Below are 13,137 nucleotides of genomic sequence, written 5' to 3' on the forward strand. Positions count from 1 at the left end.
AACATTGGCCTTGCATGTGGCTGACCTAGGATCCCCCAAAATTCCATTTGGTTCCCCAACTGAGAACCGATTTCTAAACACATAACCAGGAGTAACCCATTAGCATCACCAGGTGTGCCCAAAACAAAAGAAAGAGAGAAAGAAAAGAAAAGAAAAGAAAAGAAAAGAAAAGAAAAGAAAAGAAAAGAAAAGAAAAGAAAGGAAAAGAAAGGAAAAGAAAAGAAAAATATACAGTCCACCATCTTTGTTGGGAGCATGCCCAAGTTAGTATGATACAAGAGGACAAATCAACTAAGGTGTAATCTATTGGATGAGAATAATAAGGATGGGAATGGAAGTGTCAATGACTCCCTGTAGCTGATGGCTTAAGTCACAAGCTGCAATTAGTCCTTCAGCCAAGACCCATTTGAAAAGATAATTTTGGTCCTAGTAGCAATCCAGGGGAACTAGAGGCTGAAATGCTTCGAAGAGGTACAAATGTGTGTGTGGAGTGTTGTTCCAGGGCACAAAGGATGTTGAGCTATAGGGCCCTAGGAATTTAGTAGGAAAAGCAAGTCCTGAATAAGTGAGCACAGGGAAACTATAGAAAAGGTGTTGCTGGGCTCGAGTGATGTCACAATGTTAGGACATATGCCTTGCACACAGCTGACCTAGTACAAACCAAAGTTCAATTCCTGGGTGTCCCATATGGTTCCCCAAGCTAGAAACAATTTCTGAGTGCATAGCCAGGAATAAACCCTGAGTGTCACCAGGTGTGGCCCAAAAAAGAAAAATAAAAGGTTTTGCTGAATGACAGGCAGAAAAGGGGAAATGTAGCAGGCTATGTAGAACATAGAAATGGACAGAGCTATGTACAACACAGACATTATATGTGATCAGGAGACCTGCACAGAAATAATTAATTGATCAGCATGTTACAGTTATAAAACTGACCCATCTTAGAGTAGAAAAAGGGTCAAAGCACTTCATAAATATAAAGCTCTCAAGTAAGGAGGTTATGCAGCTGTATTTGTTGCTATAGGACCCACTGAGTATAAAATTTGCTCCTGGCCGACTTTTGAGACCATAGGGAATGTCGAGGTTCCAACCCTGGTTGGCTGTGACCAAGGCAAATACCTTTTCCACTATGCTACATTCTAGTCCCAACTATAAATTTTTTATGCAGTTAATCATTCAGAAGTAAACTGGTCTCCCCATATTCCCTCAAGTTAATATTGTCTTGTTTAAAAGTTATTTTAGTTATTTTCATAGGTGACACACTATGATATTCAAAGGTAATTCCTGACTCTGTTATCCATACCTTTGGCTTGAGGAACCCTACAGAATGTTTAGCATTGAACCCCAGCCAGTGGTTTGCAAGGTCAATTCCAACCATTTTGCAAGTGGTGCTCAGATCATCAGATATCATTTTCATACCTATAAAAGTTTCATATCAGTGAAAAAATACCCACACTTTTTATGGACATTTCCCTCCAAAATGGATTTTCTGATGCTTTTGAAGGCTTGAGCAGAAAGTGTAAGCCTTGCCACACTCCAGACATGAATAGCACTCTTCTCTTGTATGAACATTCATGTGTATAGTAAGGTTTGAGGACTAAGCAAAGGCCTTTCCACACTCCTGACATGTATTAGACTTAACTCCTGTTTGAATGTAATCGTGCAAATAAGGTTTTGAGGATTTAATGAAGGACATCCCATACTTCTGACATGAGTAAGTCTTCTTATCAGTACGAATCAGTAATGTACTGCCCAGAAACAGTTGAGGTTTGAGTGAAGTCTTTTTCACACTCACCTAACATGAGTAAGGTTTCTCTCCAGTATCCAAGTATCTAACAAGTTATGAGCAAATGCCACCCCACATTCCTGATATGAATATGGCTTATATCCTATATAAATTTTAATGCGTCTTGAGACTTATTGAAGGCTTTGCTACAATCCCAATAAGGCTAAAGGCTTCTCTCCGTGAATATTCATGTGTCTAAGAAGCTTTGAGGATAAAGGAAACACCTTTCCACACTCCTGACATAATAAGGCTTCTATCCTTTGTGAATTTACTTTTTCATTTTTTTTTCGGTTTATGGGTCACACCCAGCAGCCCTCAGGGGTAACTCCTGGCTCTATGTTCAGAAATAGCTCCTAGCAGGCTCAGGGGACCATATGGGATACCCAGATTCGAACCACCAACCTTCTGCATGCAAGGCAAACACCTTAACTCCATGCTATTTCTCCGGACCCTTGTGTAAATTTTCGTGTGTATTAAGGTATGAGGATCAAGCAATGCCTTTCCACAGTCCGAACATGAATATAGCTTCTCTCCTTTATGAATTTTCATGTGCCTGTTAAGGCTTGAGGATTCACCAAAAGCCTTTCCACACTACGAACTTGAATAAAGCTTTTCTCCTGTATGAACTTTCATGTGTTTGTTAAGGGCTGAGGATCGAGCAAATGCCTTTCCACATTCCTGACATGAATAAGGCTTCTCTCCTGTATGAATTTTAATGTGTGCGTTAAGATTTGAGGATGTTGCAAATACCTTTCCACACTCCTGACATGAATAAGGCTTCTCTCCTGTATGAATTTTTATGTGATCAGAAAGGTTTGAGGATCGAGCAAATGCCTTTCCACACTGCTGACATGAATAAGGCTTCTCTCCTGTATGAATTTTCATGTGTTTGTTAAGGGTTGAGGATTGAGCAAATGTCTTTCCACACTCCTGACATGAATAAGGCTTCTCTCCTGTATGAATTTTAATATGTATGTTAAGATTTGAGGATGTTGCAAATGCCTTTCCACACTCCTGACATGAATAAGGCTTCTCTCCTGTATGAATTCTCATGTGATCAGAAAGTTTTGAGGATTGAGCAAATGCCTTTCCACACTCCTGACATGAATAAGGCTTCTCTCCGGTATGAATTCTCATGTGAACAGAAAGTTTTGAGGATTGAGCAAATGCCTTTCCACACTCCTGACATGAATAAGGCTTCTCTCCTGTATGAACTTTCATGTGTTTGTTAAGGTTTGAGGATTGAGCAAATGCCTTTCCACACTCCTGACATGAATAAGGCTTCTCTCCTGTATGAATTTTAATGTGTCTAATAAACTTTGAAGATTGAGTGAAGTACTTTCCACACTCCTGACACATATAAGACTTCTCTCCTTTAAGAATTTTCATGTGTTCAGTGTGGGACGAAGAGTACGTGAAGGACTTGCTATTCTTGGGACATAGATGACATTTGCTTCCTGTCCAGACTTCCTTTGGATCATTCTGGTGTGACAGTTGTCTCAGACTGAATCCACCTCGCTTAGTATCAGAGGAATCCTGTATAATAGGGGTATAAAAGGGCACATCATATTGCTGAGCAGATGAGAAATCCCCCTCACATTGCTTATATATGGTGTATACACTCCATGGAAATTATGCTTGTGAGTATCTTGATATGAGGGAGTTAGAGCAAACACTGGTGGCTTCTTGGCCCAAAGTGATCCAACTATGGAGGTCTGTGTCCAGTTACTGGGCATAATAGAATCGGGAGCACTGTGCCCAAAAGCCTGGGTCCCCATAGTATGGACGCTCTCTTCATCCTGATCCCCCATTGAATAGATGACCCCTGAGTCCTCATTCCCATCACGATTCTGGCAGGGCATTTTCCTTGAGACTGGGTTCAACAACACTGGATCATTCACAACCCAGCATAGCGTGCCTCTTCCCTATGGAACAGCACAGGGTTAGTCCAGTAAGCTTTGAGTCTCCATGTTCAAAACCACCCTTCATATGTGATCCCCATCACAGAAAAACAATTTGCTACATGTGTGGATTTCTGTGGAGAGAGGTAGACATTCAGCCAAGACATGAGCTTAGGGAGGTAAAACATAGTCTGAGCAGACGAATGGAAAGCATGATTTCTGAACCCTATATAAACAAACGTAAAACACATCCTCTCTTGGGGCTTGGTAGGATCTAAGAGCATATAACTTGAGGCCAGGTGGGATTTTCTGCACAACAGAAAGGAAACGGCCAAATCAGAATGTTAATTACCTCAGTAGGGCCAGAGCAGTAGTATAGCAAGGAGAGTCCAGTTCGGAATTAAGCCCTGTTATCAAAAATGGGCCCATTCCAAAGGAAACCCCCAAATATCACAGGTGTTGATCCAAAAGAGAAGAAAAGTCTCACAATAGTCATATTCCGCCCAATCAAAGAACTCAATATCCTTTTTTGAAATGTTCTCTCTACTATGGGGCTCCCACCAGGCAGTGCTCTTGTTACTCTGGCTGTGTGCACCCTGATCATATATGGTGAGGCTCGGGGACCATGTACAGAGGTGATTGAGATCCAGGTTTCCATCTCTATTCATAATCCACTTGAAACACTTGACCTAATATGATATCAAACAAAATCTCTGTATCTCTCCCCTCCTGAAACCATTTCCCACACAAATCTCAGAATTCCTTTGCTCTGAAAAACAATGAGACCTTTTAATAAGACAAATCATTCAAATGAGTTTGGCACTTATGAGATTAATGGAATACTTCTCTTCACACCAAGCTCTGGATGCTCCCACCATTGCAGAGACCAAAGATGAGGTAAAAGGGCTGGATCAATGGGCCCCACTGATTAAGTCCCATGTGTTTGTGCACCGAGCTATTCCACCACCACAATAAGAATATGATTTGGAATTTGCAAATCTTACCAACTCACTCCTGTTTGGAGATCTCATTCTAAAAGGAAATTGTAGAATTGAGGAATTCTGAACTGGTGCTCTGCATACTAAAAACAAATCAGGTATGAAATGTAAGACTGTTCAGCGACCAGAACAATATAAAATGGAGAGCTCATTTGCTTGCATGCAAGTGATTCAGGTTGGATCACTGAGATCTCTTATGTCTCCCCTCCCTCCTAACTGGAATAATTTCTGGTGATTTTTGTGGGGCTTTTTTTGGGGGTTTTGGGGTTATACCCAGCAGCACTCTGGGGTTACTCCTAGCTCTATGCTCAGAAATCGCTCCTGGCAGGCTCGGGGGAACATATGTGATGCCAGTAGTTGAACCATCATCCTTCTGCATGCAAGGCAAATGCCCTACCTCCAGGGGTCTCAAACTCACGCTGCGAGTTGTTGTGGCCTCCGTGCAACATTTTATGGCCCACAACTAGCCTTCAAACATGCGATTTTTATTCAGTATGCTAATGATCGTGAATACTACAATATTTGAAGGCCGGCCACGGGCCACAAAATGTTGTACAGAGGCCGCAACAACTTGCGGGCCGCGAGTTTGAGACCCCTACATCTGGCCCCTGAAATAATTTCTGAGCATAAGGCCAGTAGTAACACCTGAGCACTGTCAGGGCTGACCCAAAAACCACACAAATATTTAAGTGAATTAAAACTGTTTATAGCGGCAATATTATCACAATATTACGAGATCACTCATCAATGGTTTAAAGATACAGATAAAAATATATCCCCCCTCAAAAAACAAATTATGGGCCAGAGTGTTGATACAAGGGGTAAGACTTCTGCCTTGCCTGTGCAAGCCTAGGACAGACTACGGTTCAATCCCCCAGCATCCCATACTGTCCCCCAAGCCAGGAGCAATTTCTGAGCACATAAACAGGAGTAACCCCTGAGAGTCACCTGAGAGTCACCAATATATTAATTTCTGAGTGGGCCAGATGAAGACACAGCAAAGATTGTGTTTCCTTGCATATGGCTGACTGACATTAAATCCTGACATTCTCTATGATTGTCGTATCCTGCAAGGAATAATATCTGATCACAGAGTCATAGTAACACCCGAGTCTACGTGTGAGGACCAAAACCACACACCAAAAAATGTGTTGAATGAAAAGTGGCTGAATAAGCAACAGAGTAACAGTATATTGTTTTCAGATAGTAAGTCAGCTTATAGAATAGGGAAGATAGTGCTTGCTCCGGCAGCACATATACCAAAATTGGAATGATACAGAGAAGATTAGCATGGATTCTGAGCAAGGATGACATGGAAATTAGTGAAGTGGTCCATATTTTAAAAATAGAATAGGGAAGATAGATTAATAGGGTCAAAATGAGGAACTTAAAGATGTCCACATTAGGGTTGACCTGGGCTCAACTGTGGTTAAAATATATAAATCAATGATATATTTCTAGGGGAGCTGGAAATAGCACGGTGGTAGGGTATTTGCCTTGCATGTATGGATCTGGACTATATATGTATATTCACCCCCACACTAGCCAGAGAAATATCAAGCGGTAGGGTATCTGCCTTCCATGTGTACAATACCAGACAGATCATCCCATATGGTTCCCCAAGCTTACCAGGAGTGATTTCTGAGTACAGACCCAGGAGTACCCACTGAGTGCTACTGAATGTGATCTAGACAACTTCCAAAATAGGAAAATATATATATATATTCTAGTGTGAAAGTGACATGGGACAGCCTGCGTGGGATTCACCTTGCAAGTGGATGAACCTAGTTCAATTTCTGGCATCACATCTATCCACAAAGTACCGCAGGGGTAATATATGAGAATAGAGCTAAGAATAATTCCTGAAAATCAGTGCAATGCTCCCAAAAGAGAAACAAAAAACTTCTCAGTATTCCTAAGGGTTAGTATTTTCCTTGCAGTATACCAAGGTTTGATCATAGCCATCACAGTTGGTTTTCTGAAAGCACCAGAATTGGTTGAGAAGCACAGAAACCATTGAGTACAACTACTAAGCCATATCAAAAATGAGGGGAAAAGGGGGCTGGAGAGACAACATAGCAGTAGGGCATTTTCCTTGCAAGTGTCCAACCTAGGACAACTGGTGGTGCAAATCCTGGCATCGCATATGGTCTCCCATAACTGCCAGGAGTGATTTCTGAGCAGAGAGCCAGGATGGACCCTGAGCCCTGCCGTGTCTGACCAAAAGCAAAGAAACAAAGGAAAATAGACAAAAAAAATTGGGGGGAATCACTGAAAATGATCCAAAGACAAAAACAAGATTGTGGACATATAGAACACAAGAGCGTCCAGCGGCCCATGAGAAGGGAACCCCAACATGGGGTTGTATAATTAGCATGAGAGCATAGAAAGTGGTTGTGGACCCAAAACCACAAATACTAACAGAAAGAGGGAACCAGAAAGAGCAAAGCCAAGAAAGCCCAGCTCCAGAACATTGTGGGCCTTAGCATCAAGAGCTGTGAACTGAAGCAGGATGTCATGCACCGCTGATCCAGCAGCCCAAGACACACTGCTCAGCACCCACATTTCACATGTGCCCAGGACACTACCACACTCCTTCACAGGGTCTGAGTCTTGGGCTCCTCTTACACTCACCTTCAAGCACACCTCTCTGCAGCTTGCTAAGGGCTCTTTCTTCCAACCAGGAGATCAGCGCAGGCTTCACGCTGCACTGTCCTGCCCAAAGGAATGATTCATAGTTAGAGACAGGGAAGGAGACAACAACCTTGCTCCTCTTGTGTATGATTCTGGGTCCCTTATGAAAGTAGCCAAATCAAGCTTTCCTTCTGAATGTTGGTTATCACACAAAGGAGACCAGGTTCAATAAAAGTGTCCAACTTAGGGTGCAGGATAATACTGCTGTGGAGCAATAATATAACTCTGGGCTCACAATGGGCCAATGTGGAGCCATCATGGCAAGCTCTGTAGTTCCCTGAGCTGTTTCTAAAGTGAGCACTGACCGCTATGCCAGAGGTAACTTCAAACACTGCCAGGATGACAAGACTCCATAATGTCTTGAAATTAAAGGCTGGGGCTGCGAAATAATACAGCAGGAAGGACTTTTATCTTGTGATGTGATGAACAAGGTTAGATCCATGGCATCCCATATGGTCCCCCAAGACATTCAGGAGCGATTTCTGAGCTCAGAGCCAGAAGTAATCCTTGAGCACTGCTGGATGTGACCCCAAGACAATAAATAAGTACATAAATAAATAAATAAATAACTTTGTAAGGGCTGGAGAGTTAGCACAAAAGTAGAAACTTTTTTTTTGGTTTTTGGGCTACACCCGTTTGACGCTCAGGGGTTACTCCTGGCTAAGCGCTCAGAAATCGCCCCTGGCTTGGGGGGAACATATGGGACATTGGGGGATAGAACCGCGGTCTGTCCTATGCTAGCGCTTGCAAGGCAGACACCTTACGTCTAGCGCCACCTTCCCGGCCCCAAGGTAGAACATTTTCCTTGCATGTAAACAATCCTGCGGAACCTGGTTTTAATTACCGGCATCGCATATGGTCTCCTGAGCCTTCCATGAGTAATTTCTGACCACAGAGCCAGTAGTAACCCCTGAGTCCTACCAGGTGTGGAACAAAAACCAAAATGCATAAATAAATAGATAAATAAATAAATCAATAAATAATAAAAATAACTTTGTGATACTAAACTGAAGTTAGTTGTTAAAAGGATATCTTGAGAGGCTAGAGATATGGCATGGAGGTTTGGTCTTTGACTTGTATGCAGAAGGACAGTGGTTCGAATCCTGGCATCCCATAAGGTCCCTGGAGCCTGCCCGGGGCGATTTCTGAGTATAGAGCCAGGAAGAATCCCTGAGCGCTGCCCAGTGTGACCCCTCCCCCACAAAAAAGGATGTCTTGTATCTTAAAACACCCTTCTCCCTTAAATGATTTAAATGAAAGGAACACTGATAGAAACAGCTGGCAACTACTTAATCTTTTAATTTATATCAGAATTGACAATCAGGATCAGAGCTAGGAGTAAAAACTTTGAGATGTTTAGATTTAACCTTTTGAAGGAGTGATAGTGCAGCGGTATGGCATTTGCTAGATGAAAGCCTGAGTTCTGTTGGGTATACCCCACAAAGAAACAACAAAAGAAAAGTAGGGCCTGGGACACAGTATAATTAGGAAACATACTTTGAATATAGGAGCCTCAGGTTGATTGCCTGAATTACACCAGCCAAAGATGACGGGTTGATGATTTGATACCCTAAATAACTCATGAACAACATGGAAGTCAAACTTGCTCGCAATCAAGTAGGACTCATTGGGAATTGGGACACTGGTAGAGACGTTTGATCACTAGCACTCCAAGAGATCACGAATAATGGCAGGAGTAGTTCCTAAGTTCTGAGTACTCCATGTATGGTCACGATCTTCCCCAAACTTACAAAAATCAATTGGTTTGAATTTGGGAGAATTGTAGGATATACCTGTAGTGGTTCAGGCAGAAATTTAGCCCTAGATTCAAGAATAATCCCTAGAGGTTTATAAGATCAATGTGCAGCCTGGATCAAACCAGGCGCACAGAGGCCAAGGCAAACACCATACACAATGCACTATCTCTTAGCACTGTGGAATGACATTTACAATTACTCAATTAGACGCCTCTAAAATAGAAAGGCAAACCTGAGAGGTTAAAGCAATGTGTAGGGTTGATTTTGGGGAACTGCAAAGTCAGGTCCCCTACTCAATGCAGATACCTGACTGATATTTGATTCTCTCCAAGGGAATGTTTAACAGGTGCACCAGGTAAGCTCTTACCTATGTCCAGCAGGTGCTGGTAGGTCTCCAGCATCACATCTCTGTAGAGTTTTCGCTGAGAGGCGTCCAGGCACAGCCACTCCTCTGTGGAAAAGCTCACAGCCACATCAGGAAAGGTCACCATGTCCTGAGGCAGCACATACAGAAGGGGTCAGGGCACAAGCTCACTCAAGTTCTAGGAGTAGAGAAGTAACCTCCCAGTTCCCTAAAGAGACTCAAGTCCTCTATTCTCTACACTTAGAAGGAACCAGCCTCAAAGCTAATATGTAAACAGGCACCTCTAAATAGCCTGGGTGACAGGCTCCAGAAATCCCTATAGTTCAGCCAACATACATGCGAAACAGCCAGGGATTTCTACACACGGCCAATCCAAGGTCAATCTCTGGTTTAGACTCAGGTCTCCTAATGTCAATAGTAATTCCTAGTTGCAGAGCCAACAATATCCAGATATTGCAAAATGGGATAAAATTCTAACCAAAACAAAACAATCTGAGATAGGACAGAACAAGGAAATCATAACTAACTCTCGAACAGAACTGCACTCACAGGAAAGGACCCAGCAACATAGTTTCTAGTAAGTCAGAAAATTCTTCACCCAGAGTTTTGACATAGGAACCTGGGATGTGTGTCAGACTTCCCTGGAGGGTTCTGATTGAATACAGTGAGAAGATAAGTGCCCAGGCATCAGTTGACCATCTGGAAGCTTAAGCAAAATGCAAATAAAGAACTTTGTGCTGAACCTACAAAACAGTCAGAAGGGAACTTGCCTTGCACTTGGTTAACCCATAGAGAACCCCAGACTCCTAAATGATCCATCACACAGAGTAGAAAGGACACCTGAGAGCAGAGTCAGGAGAATCCCCTACTGTCTGTGGTGTCAGAACGAAAAATTAGTAATAGGGCTGAACCCTGATGAGGTAGAAATGATGCTTTAAAGCAGAAATCCAGGAATCAAGAATTTCATTAGCAACATAGTTGGAGTTTATATTACTAGGTCAATGCTGAACCCCAGGATCCCATAGAGTTTGAGACCTGCCAAGGGTGACCCAAGAGCACTGATTCAGGAGCAAGGCCTAAACACCATTCATTGGCTGTGAACCTCAAAGCAAACACAGCAAAGTAGGAGAAAAGTGGCCTCAAATAACAGAGTGCAGCACCTAGACCAGAAGCCACACTTGACACTGGGGTGTCCTTCTCGAAGCTCACCCTACCTAGGAACAGGATTTCAAATGGTGCAGTTCCATCTTCATTTGTATGTATTATTCCCAAAGTGCAGCAGCAAGGAAGGACTTTGGCATAAATCTCTGTAAGAAAGACATTGCTGGAACCGGCGAGATAGCATGGAAGTAAGGCATTTTTCTTCCATGCACAAATACGGTGGTTGGAATCCCGGTATCCCATATGGTCCCCCGAGCCTGCCAGGGGCAATTTCTGAGCGTTGAACCAGGAGTAACCCCTGAGCACTGCCGGGTGTGACCCAAAAACCAAAAACCAAAAAAACAAAAAAAAAAGAGAGAGAAAGAAAGAAAGACATTGCTGTGATGAGCACCAGAGAGAAGCACAAACCCTTGCCCTGACTGGAAGTGCCTGCACTGAGGCTGGAAATGCTTGATGGGCTGCAACCCTGGTCACTGGCCAGACCCACATGAACACACAAAGATAGAAACTCTTTTTCCCGGGACAAAGTCAGGGGTTCCATCTCTGGCATCCCATATGGTCCCCTTAAGGCTGCCAGGAATGATTTCTGGAGCAGAGCCAGGGGTAATTCCTGTGTGCCTCCGTGCCTGACACAAAACAAAACTAAAAGAAACTCCTTTCTCTCTAAGGAAACAGAATGGGGTTGGGATCAGGGTGTGAATAGGACAGGGAGGAACTGCAGTCCTGAGCCCTTGGAAGCCCAGGACAGGGGCAGACTCTAAGATATAGGTTCAGGCCCCTGCAGGCCAGCAGCAGAAAGGCCACTTGCACCCAGTCTGGTAGTGCTCTGCTACAAGACTCAGGGTACAAACCCTCTGCTGCTCCCCTACCATAGGGGTCCCCCCACCCTCCACTGCTAGGACCAACCTTTGTGCAAAGTAGGACTAAGCACTGGCTTTGAGGGATAAATGAAGCGAGAAATTTAATTCTCACAGTCATGACATAAGGCCCCTCTCCAGTATGATTTCTTCTAGGTATAGTATGGTGTCAGAAGTTAAGCTTAGGGGCCGGAGAGATAGCACAATGGTAAGGCGTTTGCCTTAGATGCAGAAGGATGATGGTTCGAATCCCGGCATCCCGTATGGTCCCCGGTGCCTGCCAGGGGCGATTTCTGAGTCCAGAGCCAGGAGTAACCCCTGAGTGCTGCCAGGTGTGACCCAAAAACCAAAAAGAAGCCAAGCTCAGACTTACCCCAAAAATGTCCACCTATAATGTTTTTATTCAATATGAACATTCTTATGAAATGGGTGTAAGAACACAGTGAAGACCCACCCACGTTACCCAAATGAAAGAATTCTCTCCACTTTAAATTTTCTTCAATTTCTCTTCTGGGGCCATACCAGGTGGTGCTCAAAGATGATTCTGAGCTCAGTATTGAGAAACCACTACTGGAGGCCATGGGGAACCCTACACAACCTTAGAGGTCAATCATGGGTCAGTGGTGTTCAGGTGTACTATAGAGCAACCCATCCAGAAAAAATTTCCTAGGAATGAAATGGAGGAAAGAGGAAGTAAATGCCTCCCACATTTCCTTAAGTACCTCATCAAGGTTGGAAGCAAACAGAGTGGGAAGGCGCCCAGGAAAATATAATCTTGAGAGACACTAAAAACAAAGGGATTGAGAACACCTGGGCCAGAGGCCTCTGCAGTCCAAAAGGTTGCATCCTCCACCTCTCACAGAGGCTCCAAGTGGAATGGAGGCCAAGGGAGGAATGTCAAAGACTTCAACTGGCCCCCCACCCCGCCCCTGGCAACTGCCCTAGCAACAGGCATCTTAACACAAGTGGAAAGCCCCAGGAGGGCGGGTTGGGAGAACACCTAGAAAATTCCACTTGGAACAAAGGACCCATTGCCTGGGGCCCTTGAGGCAGCAGCTCTCCACAGTCAGACCTGGGAGCTTTCGAGCTTTCCTTGTGCTATGTGGACTGGGGCTGGGGTGAGTTCTTTCTGCGGATAAACCAGATCTTTCTAGAGTAGAACACACGTTCTCTTACATCTTCATGTTTCTGTTTTTCTGATTTGGGGGCTACATCCACTTGTGATCAAGGCTGCCTGGTTCTGCAGTTGGAACTCTCTGTCAAGCCTGAATTTCTTGCAAAGCACAGGTCCTGGATCTCCCAGCATTTCCTGGGACCCGAGAGAGTGAAGGGTGCAGAGTCCCTCTATGGCTGCCGCCTCTCCCCCCCCCCCCCGATTCTAAGAGTCACCAGGGGCCTCCCCGGCCTCCTCCCAGTCAGTTCTTTCCATGGTCGTGTCTGAAAATTCCCGCCTGGACTCGTTCCAACCCGCGTTCTCCCTCGACCGCCGGCGTCCCCGTCGCCTCCCGCATCCCGATCATCGTGGGGTGTCGGGACTGTCACTCACCCACTCGACAACACGAGCGCCCGGGGCGGCCCATCCCGCCCCAACTCGCCTGTCTCTCGGCTTCTTCTCTCAGGAG

At 44.2% G+C, this 13,137-nt stretch overlaps 1 non-coding gene across 1 annotated transcript; it reads left to right on the forward strand.

Moving 5' to 3' along the window:
* The first annotated feature begins 5,917 nt into the window (after positions 1 to 5,917).
* Positions 5,918 to 6,024, forward strand: LOC126000470 (U6 spliceosomal RNA). Its single transcript, XR_007492760.1, has one exon. It is a non-coding gene; the product is annotated as a U6 spliceosomal RNA (small nuclear RNA).
* Positions 6,025 to 13,137: the final 7,113 nt, after the last annotated feature.

The sequence above is a fragment of the Suncus etruscus genome (genome assembly GCF_024139225.1).
Source record: "Suncus etruscus isolate mSunEtr1 chromosome 15 unlocalized genomic scaffold, mSunEtr1.pri.cur SUPER_15_unloc_13, whole genome shotgun sequence".
Lineage (NCBI taxonomy): Eukaryota > Metazoa > Chordata > Mammalia > Eulipotyphla > Soricidae > Suncus > Suncus etruscus.